This window comes from Polyodon spathula, chromosome 4 (genome assembly GCF_017654505.1).
Source record: "Polyodon spathula isolate WHYD16114869_AA chromosome 4, ASM1765450v1, whole genome shotgun sequence".
NCBI lineage: Eukaryota > Metazoa > Chordata > Actinopteri > Acipenseriformes > Polyodontidae > Polyodon > Polyodon spathula.
The window spans coordinates 95,345,923-95,366,601 of NC_054537.1; positions in this window are offsets into that span (position 1 = coordinate 95,345,923).

Here is a 20,679-nt window from a genome sequence, read left to right on the forward strand (position 1 = left end):
GCATGCACGGGGGAAGGCAGCAGCAGGGCTGGTAGGTGACGTAATCACATACAAAGACATAAGCCCGAAATACGCTCCTTGCAAAGGAGCCAGCTCTTTGGTACAGCGGTATTCGCACCCGCCCTCCGCCCTGCACGATACGCCTGCCTGCGTTAACCATTATTGTTGTAGGTACTTCCCTGTGAAAAAATTTTATTTTCTGTGGCATGGCTACACGTTTTTCCCACACTGAAGCAGGCAGACAGGCAGATGACAGCCAGAATGGAGGCATGGAGACACAGAAGTGCAAAACATTCCAGCACGATGCTCTGTATTTATTAGCACACAAAACAAAAAAAAAACAATAATGTCATATGACGCCACCAGCAATGGTAGTGTACAGAGGACGGTACAAGACTGTAAAAACACAAAAAATAAAACACAGTACAACAAACTATAAATCAGAGGTGCAGTGAAAACGGCAGGCCTTGCAGCAGCCCCGATCAGAGCGTTCACCCTGCTTTTATACTGACGCTCCGTTGAGACAAGCCCACCCGCCTGCTGGAAGAGCAGATTGCTTTCAGCTGCTGCTCCACGCAGACAAGTAAACGTCTCCGGTGGAGCGCCACAGCAGCTAAACAATTAAATCAATCTATTAACAATTAACCCAAAAACATACAATAAACTACATAGTCCCATGTGCAGGGCTTACGCCTGGCTCAGAATGGAACCCGTAGGGGCCCATTCGACAAAAACAAAAAGCATAAGGGTGGTTGGAAGCTGCAACCTCCATACCATACACCAGGTCAAGCGTTGTCATGGCATACGCTTGCCCTTGTTCCCCCCCAAAAAAGAATCATGGTGGTGGCACTCAAGCTCCACTTCAAGGCGTTCTTAGCAACCGCAACACTTCTGGCTCTTGTCCCCCCTAGTAAATCACCGGTCTTCTCTCACCATGTCTGGGACGTCCACAACTCGGAAGCTACATCCCCTCTTCAGCGCATCCCACTCTGACACAATATGTGGTATTGTTATGTGTTGTTCCTACACTGAAGCAGGCAGCCAGGCGGGTGAGAAACGGAATGGAGGCACGGAGGCACAGAAGTGCAGTGAAACACGCCAGCACGACATGCATTCCTGTCCCATCACCTATTATCTCGGTGCACCCACACAGTCCATCAATTCCCATGGGGTGGCTCCTCTGAAAATGCATGTGTGTGACATGCTGCAGTCCTGTTGTCCGTGCAAAGGGGACCCTGATCTTAATAACCTAGGCTGGCTGTGCGTGTGAGACAATGTTCACAGCAAGTGGCACCCCCCCCACCCCCCCTCCACAACCACCACCACCACCATGTTCGTCTGCCTCGTTGTTACAATATACAGACTAATGTCTTATCGCATTCAGAAATAGTGACACTTGCTTTTAAAGGGAGAGGCAGCATTTATGTTCCTGATGCTTTAAAAAAAAAAATGTTGTTGCATCTGCACCCATTTTTGTCACTGCATCATAATTTCTCATTTTGCTGTGGTTCAGTGGTACAAACAGATTGGTGATTATGATGGTGTGATTGAGGGAGTATTGTGATTGAGGAATCATATCATCATAAAGAACAACTGCCAGTGCGTACAGGTGCAAGCCTGTCATGAGCCAGCACTGGCACGCATGCCACAGGTTGAAAACCACTGCTCCAGGTAACCATGTTTAACCTAATAAGTCAGCAGAGGCAGAGTGGAAGTTACAGGAGAGGGGCCATTATTATTATTTTTTTTTAATACTGTTTATTCATTTTGAAGTTTTCACAAATACACTAAATCATATGCACAGAAGGAAATGCACAATATATAATCATAAAAAAACACAAATCAAAATACAATTGAAATTAAAAGGTATTAAATAATATTTAATGATTAATAATAATAAAAAAAACACTAAAAGTAGGAAAACAAGAGAAAGAGGAAAGCGACAGTAGAAGATATGTCACACCTTGCATTCTGAAGGCAGTGCAGGCGGTCAGGGGAGGGAAGCTGAGCGGGGTGGGGTAGGAAGGGCTGCCAGGCAGAGTAAAATTTCTCACTAGATCCACGGGTTGTGAATTTAATTTTCTCCAACTGGAGCATATGCATTAGATCCTTAATCCAATGGACAAACATTGGGGGGCAGCCTGCTTCCAGCAATATAAGATTTGACGTCCAGCTAGTAACGTTGCGAAGGCCAAAGTGTCAGACTGCATTTTAGACAGAGCAGTTCTTTCAGGTACAACTCCAAAGAGTGCAGTAAGTGGCAAAGGTTTGATGGGTGTATTAAATATCTGTGAGATTTTCAAAAATGGAGGACCAGAAAGGAAACAACCTGGGACAGCACCAAAACATATGGAAGAGACAAGCAGGTGCAGCTGCAGGAGCATCTGTCGCAGGTAGGGTCCAAATTAGGGTAGATTTTGGCTAATTTAGTTTTGGAAAAGTGAAGTCTGTGTAAAACTTTAAATTGGATTAACTCATGGTGAGCACAGATTGATGAAGAATGAATTCTGGACTGAATAGATTCCCAGATGTCATCTGGAATGTCAGACCCAATGTCCTGCTCCCATAAAGTTTTCAACAAATTCAGTGAAGGACAAACAAAGGATAGAATCAGACTATAGATAGTAGATAGAATACCTTTCGATGAGGGATTTAGCACTAAAATTGAATCAACAGGTGATGCAGGGGGCAGGGAGGGAAACTGCAACAGCGTACGAAATTACGAATTTGCAAATATCTAAAGAAATGTGTTTGAGGCAAACCAAATTTAAGAGAGTTGTTCAAATGATGCAAAATTATTATCAATATATAAATCCTTAATATTCGAAATGCCATTAGCACGCCAAATACGGAAAGCAATGTCTTGCACCGAAGGGGGAAATAGGTGGTTTGTATCTATGGGAGCTGAAATCGAGAAGGACTGGAACCCAAAGTGCTGTCTGAACTGTGCCCAGATCCGTAGAGAATGACAAACGAGTAGGTTCTTACTAAATGTAGTTATACAAAGTGGAAGTGGGGCACATAAAAGAGCAGATAAGGATGATAAATATTCTGATTGTATGTTACTGGTGCGTATCGAGGAGAGAGGAGATGCATATAATAATTTTATCCAGTTAATAATGTTGGGGACAAAGCCAAATTTATGTAAGGTCATAAAGAGATAATCCCATTCAACACGATAAAAGGCCTTTTCTGCATCAAGCGAGAGAAGGATCTCGGGTAACTGTGAATTTGAAGGGCTGTATAAAATATTAAAGAGGCACCTGAGATTAAAATGTGACTGTCTACCCTGTACAAAAACAAAACAAAAAGGGAAATGGGCCGATAAGAGCTGCAGTCGCGGTGATCTTTATTATTCGTTATGAATAATGATATTGAAGCTCTATACAGGGTGGGGGGGTTATTTTGAATTGGAAAAAGATTCAGCAAACATCGAACTCAATAAAGGGGAGAGTTGAGAACTGAATTTTTTATAAAACTCTGGGCCCGGTGATTTCCCACTTTCCATAGCCCTCAAGGCAGAAGCAATTTCATCAATGGTGCATGGGTCTTCTAAGATAGCCTTAGACTGTGGATCTACTTTGGGAATGGTTACATTTTCAAAAAAAAAGTATTAATTAGAATCTCATCTTTAGGAGATTCAGATCAGTAAAGACAGGAGTAAAAATTGTTAAACTGATTGTTCATCTCCTGTTGGTCTATGGTAAGTGTGCCTGAATCAGTACGAATTTTACTGATGGTGCGAAAAGCTGCAGACTGACGGAGCTGCCAAAAGTTTACTGGCTTTATCCCCATGCTCATAAATATTGTATCAGGATTTAGTTAAGACCTTGTGGCAAAGTGTCCCACCCCTGTGCTATTTATTTGTGTTGTATGTTGTGTGCTAATGTTGGTGTATAGTCATGGGTACACAGGATATAAACAGGTCTGTGTAACACGAGTGGGTTTAAAATGTATATTTGTATTTAGGCATGAAGACTGCACAGCACTTCACGTGCAGGTAAAATGTAATAGTATGTGAGCACGGGAATTTCACTCGATTGATTCACGAGACTCCAACTGAATGATTGATTAGCAATCGAGTCTCGGTACAGCAACTGCGTTCGTGAGTGGAGAACGGGTGTGGAGAGGAGCATTAAAATAACGTTAGAGAGAAATAGCAATTGCTAAGGCGTGCTGGAGGGTCAGCGCGGAACTTGTGTTCGTCCACTTGTTTTGTCTGTTAGTACGTTTTGTTTGTCTATTTATTTTGGCCGCAAGTGCTATGTCCTGTTTTGGTGTCAGCTTCACCAAAAACTTACTTCTATGTATTGTCTTGCTTCTTCCTGGTCCGTGACATCACCACGCACCTGCGCACTGCGACCATCCTGCCACAGACCTGTTCAGCCTGCTCTGAAGACAGGAGACTAAATTTTGATTGCAGAGCGAGTCGTTTTCCGTAAAGATCAGTGGTTGGGGAGGCTGCATATTGCTGATCAGTCTGCAGAATAAGGTCAGTTAGTTTTGTGACACAGGGGGTATGCTGCTTTTTGCTTTTAGAATATAAGAGATAATTTGGCCATGAAGATGCTTTTACTATCTCCCACAGAGTAGCAGATGTACTTCCTGGAGTTGTATTGGTATCAAGAAACAGAGTAATATGGTTGGAAAGAAAATTAATAAAGTCCTCATGTGACAGTAACAATGAGTCAAAACGCCAGGGAGCTCGAGATGGAGCTTTCTCAAAAAAACATCAGTTCCATAACATAGGGGGCTTAGTCGAAATCACTATACTTTGGTAGGCACAGGAACGAAGGGGGGGAAGTGCTTTATTGTCTATAAAAAAGATGTCGATCCGGGAAAAAGTGTGGTGTACCGGAGAAAAAAAAAAAATTCTCTAGAGGTAGGAAACATAAAACTCCATACATCAGAAACTTTGTAAGCCTCTAAGAAAGTAGGAATTATTACTGATTTTGAGGGGGGACATGCGTTAGTTGAGGGGCGGTCTACAATTGGATACAAATGCGAAACTGGTCTGAGGTTCTTAAATGGGTCTCCTGCAGGTATACAATTCCCACCCCCAGCTGCTGGAGATGGGTTAAAACGTTCTTACGTTTGACGGGGTGGGTTAAGCCCTTCACATTCCAGCTAACAGAATGAACTGGGCAACCACCAGATTTAGATCCGTTAACAGACACCCCCTTTTAAAAAAATATATATATATATTTTTACTAAGCTTTGTGTCTTCTGTATAAAAACAGTCTCCCCTTCCCGCTGGCATTTACTGTTTGTTGCTTGTACGTGCAGCAGTAACGTAACAACAGACCACCCCCTGACTTTCCCCTACCACTGTTCGGTGTGAACAGGGGTCTGTGGACTGCAGAGTGACACGCAAAGAGGCGGCATGCGCGCCTTGTCCGGTGTGAACAGCCCTTAAGAGTGTACGTTTTACTGGCACTAGCAGCACAAATGTCCAGCACTGCTGTGAGAATCATATTTACAGTCTTCCACTGACAATGTAGTTAAGTCTACAAATGAAGGTGTTTTTAAAAGACCCATTTAGCTTATTGCTGGCATTACAATAAATAATAATTCCAGTTGGTATGCGATGCTCTGGGAGGGAGTAATAATTTGATGTATGATTTATGCAAATCTGAGCAGTTTTCCTGCCTTGTCCTGGCATTTTTGTCTTTCTCTGGCTTTTACCCATTCCCATTAAGCAGTTTAGTAACAGTGCAGCAATGTCACGTGAGAGTAATCCTGTTTACAGTACTCCACAAAGAAAGTATAGTGTTTTACTGGCATTACAATAACCAGGATCAAATATGAAACACTGGTAAAAAAGACGTGGTGACTCACTCGTCGCCACACAGGTGTACTGTTGAGTATCACTTGATTGTAATTTAAATAACGCCCCCTTTAATGTAAATGCAGAATTAATCTATATACACAATATACCTAATTCCGCAGTTGTGGAAAATCAGTAGTCCTAGGGTGCGTTTTCACACTATGACTCGGTCATCAGGTCGTCTAGTTGTGTGTTTTCGTGACGAGGTCACTGGTCCTAGCAGTCATGGGTCCACTGAACCAGTGAACCGGGTTTGTGGCACGGTTCATGATTGTAACCAGAGGTATTGTGGGATAGAGATTTCCTGTCAAGATGGCGACGCAAGTGTTACAGTTTGTTTCTGTACCTTTTCTGAAAAAGATGGACAACAAACATGTACCATGCTCGTGCAGCCCGGAGTGCAGGAAAGAGGTATTAACGAGGGTTTGAGTTCCAGTGAAAAATTGCTTGATATACCCCAAAAATAATCACATTTCATTTGCAGTTTACTGCACATATAACACTATAACAGTTACACTTCATAGAGTCCCACAAGGCTGAGTGGAGATGATTGTGTAAATGTGTTTAATATTTTAATGTACAATGTTTTTTGTAGATTATAAAGTCTTGTATAATAATGGGTGGGGGGGGGGGTGATAAAATAGACAAACAACAAAACCTCATGGCATGCCTTGATACATCTGTAGTACACAATTTAAACAGTTAAGTGAATCTCTAAGTTATTTACCGAGAGGAACGCTAGTTCCTCGTACAAGTTAGAAACAAGTTGGCAAGCCAGAAAAAATATGTCATATTAATTGATTTGGCTGATGCTTTTAGCCAGAGCAATTGACATTTGTATACCTATATCCATAAAGTATGTTTCATGTAAAAAAAAAAAAAAAAGAGTTTGTTATACAACGAGACATTAGTCCTTTTTCACTTATATCATATGTGGAGTAGTGGTTACAGCACTGTGCTCTTGATTGGAAGGTTGTGAGTTCCATCCCACATGGGGGATACGCTGCTGCTTTACACAGATTGATCCAGTAAAAAACCCAAATGTATAAATAAGTAATTGTATGTAAAAAAAAAAAAATGTAACAATTATAAATTGGCCTGGATAAGGGTGTCTGGTAAGGAATAAAATAATAATTTTCAGGCCTGCTTGGTACTTGGATGGGAAACTGCTTCGCAATACCAGGTACTTTAAACTTTTCTTTGGAGTTACTCAATGGTGTAGTCAAGGGTATATGCAGGTAAATGCATTTACCCACTTTGAATTTGGACAATATCGCTCACCCACTTCTCAAATAATGGATATAGAGTTTACTCACTTCTATTCTCCTGTGATGTGCAAATCGTGTGTTAAAGACAATATGTTTTAATGGCGAGCGTCTGTATTCAGAGAATGTGAGCGGAGCAAAGCAGTGACAATTACGCTCACCACTCATAATAATATCTGCTGCTGAAGCTGAATAATAGCTGCTGAAGCGGAACAGCAAGGATCGAGAGTCCGAGTTTATCCAGTGGAGGTGGGTCGTTAAGGATTTGTGGCACACTCTACAACTTGGTTTCTCAGAGATGTCGGGTTCAGCGGCCAAGAGTTGCGTCACACAGTGAAGAACTTATCTGAAGCAGCAGAAAGGAGCAGCAACTGGCTGTGGTTGAGACGGAAAGATTCTGGATGGGGATCTCAAGCACAATAGAAAGAAAGTACACTTAAGTAAGCTGGGCTGAGCTGAGTGGTGGACGGAGGGGGTGATGCTGGGACTCCAGAATCATTGTTGAGCCCTCGAGGTGTTTTGGGCTAGTCGACAAAACACAGAGGACAGAAGGTGCCCACTTGAAGACCCCAGAGATGTACCGTACTTAGCTCAATCCAAACGGTTGTCATGCTGATGCGCTGGGGAGACTGCACTGTGGTTGATCCCTGGAGCCAGCATCGCAGCCGTTGTGTGTGCTGATGCACTAGGGAGGCAAAATAAGCAGATCCCTGGAGCCAGCATTACACTTCACCATGCTTCACAGTAGGGATGGTGTTCTTTGGGTGATGTGCTTTGTTGGGTTTGCACCAAATATAACGCTTTGCATTTAGGCCAAAAAGTTCCATTTTAGTTTCGTCAGACCACAAAACTTTTTGCCACATGGCTACAGAATCTCCTGAGTTTTTTTTACATACTTCAGACGGGATTCAAGGTGGGCTTTCTTGAGTAATGGCTTTCTTCTTGTCACCCTACCATACAGGCCAGATTTGTGGAGTGCTTCGGATATTGTTGTCATATACACACTTTGACCAGTCTTGCCCATAAAAGCCTGTAGCTCTTGCAAAGTTGCCATTGTCCTCTTGGTAGCCTCTCTGATCAGTCTCCTTCTTGCTCGGTCATCCAGTTTGGAGGGACGGTCTCATCTAGTCAGGGTCTTGGTGGTATCATACACCTTCCACTTCTTAATAATCATTTTGACCTTACTCCAAGGGATATTCAAGGCTGATATATTTTTATATCCATCCCCTGATCTGTGCCTTTCAACAACTTTGTCCCGGAGTTCTTTTGAAAGCACCTTGGTGCTCATGGTTGAGTCTTTGCTTTGAAATGCACTACCCAGCAGAGGGTACATACAGGAACTGCTGAATTTATCCTGAAATCATGTGAATCACTACAATTTAACACAGGTGGAGGCCACTTAACTTGGTGTGTGATTTTGAAGGCGATTGGTTACACCTGAGCTAATTTAGGATTGCTGTTACAAGAGGGGTGGACACTTATCCAACCAAGTTATTTCAGTTTTTATTTTTAATTAATTTGCTACAAAATTCTAGAATATTTTTTTCACTTGGAAGTTGTGGGGTAGTGAACGAACCAAACAGGATAACAGGATCAACCAACAATCATTGGGGTGCAGTTTTGCAATATGAAGAACTTGTGAAAGGTGAAAGAAAGGACAGAATGCTCCATCACACCCTTAGGTTCAGAGTCAGATGACCGGGGACAGAGGAAGGGTAGAAGGAGAAGTGCTATGTTTGCTTAACCATAAAATGCTTGCTTAATCTTAACTGGTTTCTGAAATGAACATAACAAACGCATTGGTGGGGGGGGGGGGTTAGGGTTAGGCGTGTCAAATCCTGATAGGAGCAAGGGATTTTATGTAGAAACTATATAACCCATGTACATGCTTTGCCCCGGCAGAATACACTGGTTACTGATAAAGTGACCATTATTCTCCGGAGCGCTCTGTTGTTTGATGACCACTGCAATAAACCTTTGATGCAACAATCGGTGGCGATTGATTGTCTTTGACATCTCTGCACTTTATTTTACAACAGTACAGTAGGATGTGTAGATAAATGAAAAAAAAAATAATAATGCATTTTAATTCCAGACTAAGGCAATAAAATGTGAACATTTTGAAAGGGGGGTGTAGACTTTCTATAGGCACAGTATTCGTTTTTTTTTATATAGTATATATATATATATATATATATATATATATATATATATATATATATATATAATATATATATATATGTGTTGTATATATATATATATAGTGTGATATATATATATATGTGGAACAATATATATATATATTTCGTTAAAAGTATATAGAGTCAAAGTTTTTTAAAGTACACTAAAAAAAAAATGATATATATATAATATATTTCCCTTGCAATGCCCCTTGCGTGGTGTTTCACGTTTGTGTTCTCCCTCTAAGCAGGATGCGAAGTTTATTGTTATAGGTCACGTTTTACTAAACATTTTTAAATTAATAAACAATTACAATAATGAACACTATTGTAGTATGTTGCTTAAAACATAATAACACAACATTCATAATAAAGTTATTGTCTATAACAGTAACATGATTAAAGCTTGGGACTCCCTGTCTGTAGATTGGTGTTTACATTATCGTCAGCTTTTCTTATACAAATACAGTATTGGTAAGCAATAATCAGTTTGTTTGAAAACCAGGCTTTAATCACTGATAATAGGGGCACAGGCGACGATTCCGTGAGTGCTCCGGGGCTCAAGCACCAATGGGAAAATAAGATTTGGCACAGTGCAAATAAATCACCTGTTCTGTCAAATTATAGTGTGGATGCTTCACAAGCAGAACTGTTATTGCAGCGTTTAAAAATATTAAATCCTTTTATACAAGGTCTCCCAGCTTTCCTGAAAAGATCTGCGGTTCCCTTGTTTTCTTTTGTATTTGTTTTGCTCTCATTAGTATCTATAGTAGATACATCAATCATATATATAAATCATAATTAATAGTGCCACGTCAGTCACATTGAATATGAAAGAAAAATAAGTTATCGGTGTGATCGATTGTCTCTGATCATCTCTGCACTTCATTTTGCGACCCAACAAATTGGCATAGTCAGCAGGATTCCAGGATGTTTGTTGCGCTTCTGTTGGTGTGCGGACTTGTGATTAGATGTCTGGGGTAAGCGATACCGTTTGAGTGCATAGCGGGTGAACTGGAATCCAAAAACCTGTGGGTTGTGAAGTTGCATAGGTGTAATGAGTAAAAAGGCATTGGTTGTGTTCATCTGGTTGTAACTAGGCAGGTGAGTGTGTGTCTGAGGGCGCCGTCACTGCATAGTTAGGCTGTCAGGTAAAATCCTTCTAGTAGCGGGGTGGTGTCCCCACTACATTAGTAGTTGGTAGCATTCTAGTAGTGGGGTGGCGTCCGCATTACATTAGTGGTCGGTGACCAGTACAGCAGAGTGTATCTAGGAAGCGTGATCAGACGATACAGCTCAGAGGGTGTAAATCTAAAAACATTTTTGTTGGCGAGATACATTGGGGTGGTGTTAGTGTCATAGGACAGTAGTTAAAATGACAAGCTCAAAGCCTCAGCCAGGAGTGCGAGAGTACTTGGCTGAAAAATGGGCAGACAGCAGGGAGAAAGCACTAAAAAAAAAAAAAAAAGGTTGGCAACCAGATAGCCCAGACCACAAGCAGACTGAGTGGTTTCAAAAAGGAACAAAGGACTTGGTACAGTGCCAAAAGGGCTTTGGCTAAGAGTAAGCATGCAGAACCCTTTCTTGATGTAAAATCAAGGGGAGAAGAAAAGGACGAAATAGATTGGGGTTATTTAGAGTGGAAAGCCAGAGAATGACAGGTAGAATAATATTTGTTTTCTTAAATCCAGAATTAAATCAATGTTTTATTTTCAAGAGTTTGCATATTGATGATTGTTTAATTTGTACTGAACTAAACAGGGAGATAGCGTTTTCTTGAATGGAGAACATTTGGTTTAATGAAGCACCAAGGTTACTAGTATTAACTGGTTTTATTTGCACATATACAAGATGTTTTGTTTATGTTGGTCACAATTAATTTTTTACGGAGCTTCTAACAGGAGAGATGATGATAACTAGATTAATGTGGTAACTGAGACATTAATAAATCATGTATAACACAATGATAGTATAAGTCAGGGACTAAACCTGAAACGAAATAAGGGATATAGAAGAGAACATTACAAATATTTTCGCGACAGATACTAGTGTGTGTGTTGTAAAGGACAGTTGTATTGTGTTTATGTTGTATTGTGTTGGTGGCCGACCATGCTAGCAAGCTGTATGGTTGTGAAGATTATACCATACACGTAAGACTATAGTCATATTTTAAGTAGCAACAGTTGAGCATAATGTGGAGTCTCTGAACTGGGTGTTACATATGTATGTAATATATATTTGTCTGTTGGCTATTACATGTTGACCTATTTGTGAGTTAGGACAACCTGTTAATAGGAAAAACATGTTACATAAACCGTCACAAAGTGGGGCGGATGAGGGTATTGGCATAAAACCCTAGTTAAAGTCCATGAGCGCACCCACAATGTGTAAATTTAAGGTGCCAAGGAAAACAAACCATTAATAAAATCCACAAAGTGGAGTAACTTGTCATATTGGAAAATTATATTGGTAAGAAGTCAGTTTAGTATGATAATTTTATTAATAAATTGCTTGGGTTAGATTGGTTTTGTTTAAACAAAAGATAAAGCAACATTTTAGAAATGGCAGATGTTTAACACTATGTGACCTTTACATAAGAACATAAGAACATAAGAACATAAGAAAGTTTACAAACGACAGGAGGCCATTCGGCCCATCTTGCTCGTTTGGTTGTTAGTAGCTTATTGATCCCAAAATCTCATCAAGCAGCTTCTTGAAGGATCCCAGGGTGTCAGCTTCAACAACATTACTGGGGAGTTGATTCCAGACCCTCACAATTCTCTGTGTAAAAAAGTGTCTCCTATTTTCTGTTCTGAATGCCCCTTTTTCTAAACTCCATTTGTGACCCCTGGTCCTTGTTTCTTTTTTCAGGCTGAAAAGGTCCCTTGGGTCGACACTGTCAATACCTTTTAGAATTTTGAATGCTTGAATTAGGTCGCCACGTAGTCGTCTTTGTTCAAGACAGATTCAATTCTTTTAGCCTGTCTGCATATGACATGCCTTTTAAGCCCGGAATAATTCTGGTCGCTCTTCTTTGCACTCTTTCTAGAGCAGCAATATCTTTTTTATAGCGAGGTGACCAGAACTGAACACAATATTCAAGATGAGGTCTTACTAGTGCATTGTACAGTTTTAACATTACTTCCCTTGATTTAAATTCAACACTTTTCACAATGTATCCGAGCATCTTGTTAGCCTTTTTTATAGCTTCCCCACATTGTCTAGATGAAGACATTTCTGAGTCAACAAAAACTCCTAGGTCTTTTTCATAGATTCCTTCTCCAATTTCAATATCTCCCTGTAACAAAGTGCCCGCCCCTGTGTATATTATCTGTTATGTGTTGCGTGTGGTGTGTTTAAATGTTGGTGTATAGACATTGGTACACGGGATATAAACGGGTCTGTGTAACACGAGTGTTTAAAAATGTATATGTGTATTTAGGCACGAGGATTGCACAGCACTTCACGTGCAAGTAAAATGTAGTAATATGTGAGCACGGGGAATTGCACTTTATTAATTCACGTGCTGGGATTCAAGTGAATAATTAATTGGTAATTGAATCCCAGCACAATAGTATATATAGATGCACGTTGTCACATACTGGGGTTGGGTGTTCGGTGAGCGGAGAACGGGATTGGAGACGGAGGAAATAATAAGTAGTAATAATAATAACAACAAAGTATCTGCTCACCGTGTTTGTCAGTGTCTGTCCGTGCACCGTTTTGTTAAGTTTAGTCTGTTTTCGTTTGTCTATTTATTTTGGCGTAGAGTGCCGTGTCCTGTGTTTTTCGTGTTTGTTAAACCTTTTATTTTGTATTAAACCGGCGCCAACAGGCGTCTTCATCACTTCATTTCATCCGTCCTGTGTTTTGTGTATTGCATTACCTTTCCTGGTTCTGACGCCGCCCACTTCGGCCGTCTCTGTGACACGTGGTGTCCTGCGTGGGATTTAACAGCGCCTCCAAGCGTCAGACCAGGAGAGGTTTTTTTTTTTGTGTGGGAGAAAAAAAAAAAAAAAAAAAAGGGGGGGGCGTCTTTGGATTACAAAAAAAAAAAAAAAAAAAGAAAGAAATGGGGAGAAGCAGGAAAGAGGATAAAGAGGTGAGGGACAGGGAGGAGGAGTGCCGCCTAAGGGCCAGACATCCCCGGCGATGTAACCAGTCCTTGCCGGGGTGCCTCCTCTGCAACCAGGACCATCTCTTTGCCAATTGTCCCTTCCGCTGCCCCTACCAGGAGGGAGAGGAGGAACTGCCACAGAAGAGGAAGGCAGAGGTCCCACCGCTGTCTCCACAGCCGCACCAGTCTCCTGCAAGGGAGGAAGAGCCGCACCAGTCCCCTGCAAGTGAGGGAGAGCCGCACCAGTCCCCTGTATCAAGGGGAGACTACACACCGCTCCCACCTCCACCACCAGGAGACTACACGCCGCTCCCACCTCCATGGGCAGGCGCAGAGCAGCAGGAGCTGCCTCTGCCTCCGCCACCTCCACCGGCAGGCGCAGAGCAGCAGGAGCTGCCTCTGCCTCCGCCACCTCCACCGGCAGGGGGAGAGCAGCAGGAGCTGCCTCTGCCTCTGCCTCCTCCACCGGCAGGGGGAGAGCAGCAGGAGCTGCCTCCTCTGCCTCCTCCACCGGCAGGGGGAGAGCAGCAGGAGCTGCCTCTGCCTCCTCCACCGGCAGGAACAGGGGGAGAGCAGCAGGAGCTGCCTCTGCCTCCTCCACCGGCAGGGGCAGAGCAGCAGGAGCTGCCTCTGCCTCCGCCACCTCCACCGGCAGGAGCAGAGCAGCAGGAGCTGCCTCTGTCTGCCACCTCCACCAGCAGAGGGTGAATGCCTGCTGGTATCACTTCCCCCACCAGCAGAGGGTGAATGCCTGCTGGTATCACTTCCCCCACCAGCAGAGGGTGAATGCCTGCTGGGTCCCTGTCCACCAGCAGAGGGTGAATGCCTGCTGGTATCACTTCCCCCACCAGCAGAGGGTGAATGCCTGCTGGTATCACTTCCCCCACCATCACGAGGAGAGGAGCTGGAGCTTCCTCTGCCTCCACCTCCATCAGGGGGAGAGGAGCAGGAGCTGCCTCTCCCTGCACCACAAGGGCCAGGACTAGATGCTGGCGGTCCTCAGCAGCCCTTGCATAGGCTGCTGAGGGAAGCACGGGGAAGAACCTCCCGGCTGCAGTGGCCGAAAAGAGGGCCAACACCCGCACCCCAGCTTGTCCTGACTGCCAGCCTCGCTTCGCCCAAGGATGCCAGCCTCGCTTCGCCCAAGGATGCCAGCCTCGCTTCGCCCAAGGATGCCAGCCTCGCTTCGCCCAAGGATGCCAGCCTCGCTTCGCCCAAGGATGCCAGCCTCGCTTCGCCCAAGGATGCCTCTGCATCGCCTGGGGTTGCCCGCCGCTCTGCATCGCCTGGGGTTGCCCGCCGCTCTGCATCGCCTGGGGTTGCCCGCCGCTCTGCATCGCCTGGGGTTGCCCGCCGCTCTGCATCGCCTGGGGTTGCCCGCCGCTCTGCATCGCCTGGGGTTGCCCGCCGCTCTGCATCGCCCGGGGTTGCCCGCCGCTCCGCATCGCAGCCGGAAGTACTGTGGCCGGAACCCCACGAAGGGGAGCTGCCGGCCACGAGAAGGGGGAGGAGGTCTGGAGACCGCCAACCCCAGCAGCAGTTTCGCTGCCGGAGAAGGGGGAGGAGGTCTGGAGACCGCCAACCCCAGCAGCAGTTTCGCCGCCGGAGATCGTGGGGGAGGTCCGGAGACCTGCTCCCTCTGCAGTTTCTTCCCTGCAGGAAGAACGGTGGTTGAAGCCCCACCAAGGGGAGCTGCCGGCGCCGAAGGAGGGGGAAGGTCAGGAGACCACACCCCAAGCAGCCTTTCCGCTGCTAGGACTACCCTGGCAGGAGAATGCTACCCTGCTGACAGCATTACGACCTGTGGGCCCCTGGAAGCCTCTGGTCCTGGCCAAGGACTTTGGGCGGGACTTTTGGGCTTTTAAGGGGGGAGGTGGCCATTGAGGCCATGTGTGCTTTGCACAGGAGGGGGTATATGTAACAAAGCGCCCGCCCCTGTGTATATTATCTGTTATGTGTTGCGTGTGGTGTGTTTAAATGTTGGTGTATAGACATTGGTACACGGGATATAAACGGGTCTGTGTAACACGAGTGTTTAAAATGTATATGTGTATTTAGGCACGAGGATTGCACAGCACTTCACGTGCAAGTAAAATGTAGTAATATGTGAGCACGGGGAATTGCACTTTATTAATTCACGTGCTGGGATTCAAGTGAATAATTAATTGGTAATTGAATCCCAGCACAATAGTATATATAGATGCACGTCACATACTGGGGTTGGGTGTTCGGTGAGCGGAGAACGGGATTGGAGACGGAGGAAATAAGTAAAGTAGTAATAATAATAATAACAACAAAGTATCTGCTCACCGTGTTTGTCAGTGTCTGTCCGTGCACCGTTGTGTTAAGTTTAGTCTGTTTTCGTTTGTCTATTTATTTTGGCGTAGAGTGCCGTGTCCTGTGTTTTTCGTGTTTGTGTAAACCTTTTATTTTGTATTAAACCGGCGCCAACAGGCGTCTTCATCACTTCATTTCATCCGTCCTGTGTTTTGTGTATTGCCTTACCTTTCCTGGTTCTGACGCCGCCCACTTCGGCCGTCTCTGTGACACTCCCATATGATATTTATAATGTACATTTTTATTTCCTGCGTGCAGTACCTTACACTTTTCTCTATTAAATGTCATTTGCCATGTGTCTGCCCAGTTCTGAATCTTGTCTAGATCATTTTGAATGACCTTTGCTGCTCCAACAGTGTTTGCCACTCCTCCTACTTTTGTGTCGTCTGCAAATTTAACAAGTTTGCTTACTATACCAGAATCTAAATCATTAATGTAGATTAGGAATAGCAGAGGACCTAATACTGATCCCTGTGGTACACCATAAGTATGGGTGGGAACACATAAACTGTGTTCACGAAATAGCCGAGTGCAGCTCAGACTGTGAAGAGGGACAGAATCTGTCACAGTTTGAGAACGGAAAGCTTTAGTTCAGGAGTTGATATAAGAGAGTGGATTAAAATAAAATATGGATCCCAACGGCGATGCAATAGGACTGGAAGCTAAAAGTTTAGCTCAAAGAAGCAGGGTAAGATAAGATTCTGGGCGTGTTGCCAGAGAGCAGGCAATATGCAGATAAGGTGCCTGGGCAGTTGTCCAGCAGCAGAGAAGTGTTAATAGTAGATGTTGAAGGCACAGCTCACAGCTGCGAAATCACACCAAGTTTGGAATGAATACAATTTTAAGCAATGCTTTAATTGTGGCCGTATTTATACTTAAAGATGATTTGGTGGAAAGTGGCAGTGGCTACAGGAAAGTCTGAAACGGCAGAGGAACTGCAAGGAGATTACAGTGAATATGTAAGAATGTTGCAACGGCTGCAGGCACAGATAGGGGAGTGACTTGCGATGGTCTCGGTAGGAGCAAAGGGGGGAGGTAAGAGGCCACCCATGTAAAATGTTAATTGATACTGGGGCTGGAATCTGCCAATCACGGTAACAAAAGAGTTTGTAGTAGTCAATGGAGGTACGTAAATAGCATTTAGAACTGAACCCGTGGAATTTGTAATTGGCTCAAAATCCGCGTTAGTCGACATGTATCATGTTAAAACGCATGAGCAAAACATTTTAGGGTTAGATGTAATGCATGTCTCATCTTTCCCTCTCACACTCCAGGACTTGACTGAGCAGTACCCAGAAGTGTGGGCTCTGCACAGCAAAGACTGCGGTAAGGCAGTGGGCGTGTTTATCACAATTGAAGGAGATGCCCATCTTCCACAACGGCAGTACCCTGTCAAGCCTGAAGCAGTGACAGCAGTAAAGGGCATTATTACTGATTTACTAATGCAAGGGATTGTAGTCGAGTGTAACTTCCCCACCAACAGCTTTAATCTGGCCAGTCCCTAAGGGAGAGGGCAAGTGGAGGCTTACAATCGACTACCAATGCTTGAACCAAGCCCTGCCCAAGATGGATAGAGATAGTAGCTAACACCCACACGATATTGACTGAAGTACCAGCTGAGGCCAGCTGGTTCTCAGTCCTTGATATAAGCAACAGATTCTGGAGCCTATCGATAAGGCCTGCAGATCAATGGAAGTTTGCTTTCACGGTGCAAGGGGTCTGTGGCAGGCTGGCGAGTGGATAGAGGCCCAGAGACAGACTGCAGTTCAAAAAATATATACTTTTATTATAAATAAACACAAAATAAGAAGGCACAAGGGCAAAAATAATGATGTTTAAACACAAATAACCAAACAAAAAAAGCAAAACTTACAAAAATAAAGATTTCCAGGCTGGGCAATGCCTTCACTGGATTTAGAAAAATTTAGACAACCAAACAAAACCAACCTGCTTCCTCAGCTCCCTCCTCCCAAATGAGAAGCAGAGGCCTCCTTTTATGTCAGGTGGCTGGGCGCTGATTGATCGTTAATTAAGTCAATCATTTAATCAACTAATCAACCCCAGCCACCTAAACATAATAAACCCAGGCAGGTAGGGGAAATTAACCCCATCCCTGCCAATTTAAAAAGGGCAGAGCTTTGCTCTGCCACAGGGTCCAATACACCTGGACTCGCATGCCACAGGGGTATCATATTAGTATCCCAGTAGTGTTCCACCAGTGTCTTGCCAAGGCTCTGAGACCCTTGAAAGACAACTCGCATGGCACTATTTTGCAATATGTGGATGACTTGTTGTTGTGTAGTACCTCTCTTACAGAAGCGAAGGAACTGCTGAGGGCCACCTTGCTGCTCCTAAAAGTCCAAGGGTTCAAGGTCAACCCAAAGAAGGCTCAGCTCTTACAACAAGAGGTAACGTACCTGGGACATATTCTCAGCTATAACAGCAAGACTATGAGCCCAGATAGGAAACTGGCCCTCACCTTGATACCCAAGCCTCAAACTGTTACTGAGTTAAGACAGTTTTTGGGTACCATTAATTACGTCAGGGAATACATAGAGGACTATGCTATAGCAGCAGGACCCATGTACTCACTACTAAAAGACACACCCGAGAAATATGAAGCTATTGAGTGGACTGAGAAAGCAGAGCAGGGGTTCAACGACCTGAAACAAAAGATCAATGAGGCCCCTGCACTAGGCATACCCAGTCCAGCTAGGGATTTTCATCTCCAAATCACAGTGAAAACACACTATACACTGTGTATGTATCCTAAAACAAAACCAAAGGCAGTGGGTACACAAAACCCAGACAAAGCTCTACCAAAAACGATTGACACATGAGCCACCCCCACAAAAGGTGGAGTGTCTAACCACAGAAGCAGATGTCCTCCAAGTGGTCAAATTGACCCCTGTGGGGTACTTGCCCACTAGGGCTTTGCCGATGGCAGCTGGCCTTGATTTATACAGCGCGTATGACTACCTGGTGCCTTCAGGAAGTCAAAGCCTCGTTTTGACAGATATACAAATAAAAGTACCACCTGAGTGCTATGCCAGGTTTGTCCCTCGTTCCGGCTTAGCAGTTAAGCATGGCATATGCATAGGGGCTGGCATAGTGGATGCCAACTATACTGGAAATGTAGGTATCCCCAAAATACTGGGGCTGAGCCCTTTGAAATAAGAGCTGGCGATCGGGTAGCTCAGCTTGTATGTGAACGGATTTGCTACCCACAGGTCAAGGAGGTCTCAGGCCTCCCCTCGATGGACAGAGGAGCGAGAGGATATGGATTCTCTGGAACGAAGGCATAACCATGAAATGTTTTGTGTCGAATGTATAACCATAAAGTGTTTTGTCTTGACTCTTTAGATCAATCCCCGGGGACAACGCATGCAACCAGGAGGAAAAACAGGTCGTGCCTCCATACATAGGGGCAGAACGACCTTATCCCCTTGACCAATACTGTAATGACGTCTTTACACCCTGCAATGACACCTCCCCTGTCCCCAGACCTTCACCCCTTCACCACATGGGTTCATAGAGGTGGGGGAACCATCAGGGTTCATTGAGGAGGTGGTCTGGCACCGAGTCACAGTGCATTGTGATTACTCATTAGAATCGTTACAGACCCATTGTTCTGATTTCTTATCTCTGATTAAGATATTCACAGACCAAATGAAAGATGAACTCACCCGATACGTAAAACAGAGTACTTACCAGTCCACTGATAGCGCAAGCGAGATATTCTATCTGAAGCAACAGGTTGGTTTGGGGCAGCTCATGAATAATGTGAATGCTGAGTTTCAGAAACAGCAGAATGATGGGACAAACTGGTATAATGCTCAAAGCTTTATCAATACAGCTACAGGGGTACATTATAATGCTGTTGCTATTAAATTAGTGGTGAAAGCTTTTAAGGACTTAATTACAGCCGTAATGACAGATGTGAATGTTACACAACATGAAGAGTGATGTTATAGAATGGGGACCCTCATGATGGCACATGTTAATCGTGATATAACAAATCTATTAAATAATAGGCTCCCCATCTCAAACAGATCATCTTTACAGAATAAAAAAGGAAGCCTCGGAATTGAATGGGCGGCTGACATATGGGACGCTGTACTCACCCGCCCAAATCGAGACTCCAGACATACATTACCAAATTATGATCCTTTCAGGGACACCGATGCAACGCCAGGCATTGTGTCGGGTACAAGCGTTGGGGATGCCAGAGGGAAACCATGTCTATACCCTTAATAATATAGGATGGGTAGCTAATGGTAGTATGTTTAATATTGAATGTTGTATCCAAGTCAAAAAAAATTGTTGTATGTACTTGTAATGCTTGCATGAATTCAACTAATCTATCATTGAGGGCGGTCGTACGCCCATTACGGGGGTTTGAGCAGATTGTGCAACTAAACCAAACCCATTGGTGTGTGACATCCGATCGGCATCACCTATCAAGGGGTACCCGGCTCTGTGCTACTAATATTAGTTATTGCTTACATGTAAATTATACTGTGACTTTAGGCAGCCATGTTATACATCCCTCACCCCCTCAGCTGATTAAGTATCAGGACCAGCAAGCTAGTGCATTTTTGTATATCAAACAATTAAGAAAATAACCGAGGCTCTAACTGAAATTCAACATGAAGCTGTGTTAGCTGAGGTACATGCTAAAATGGCTACTGATTTGGCTAAAATAAATCTGTCCCGGACATCTGGTAAAGATTGGGAGTTTGGTAAAGGTGGACCTGACTGGTTTGGGTGGTGGAACATCTTGGGTAGGATTGCATCCTTAGGCTCATTTGTGTGCCTGATTATTGTACTCATCCTGTTCTGGAGAATGCGGAGGAACATGCGCACCAACAAGAGCGCAGACATCTACAACATCAACCCCTGAGACCTGCACCCATCTACCAAAATGCTTTGAGCATTTAAGACATTAGGTCC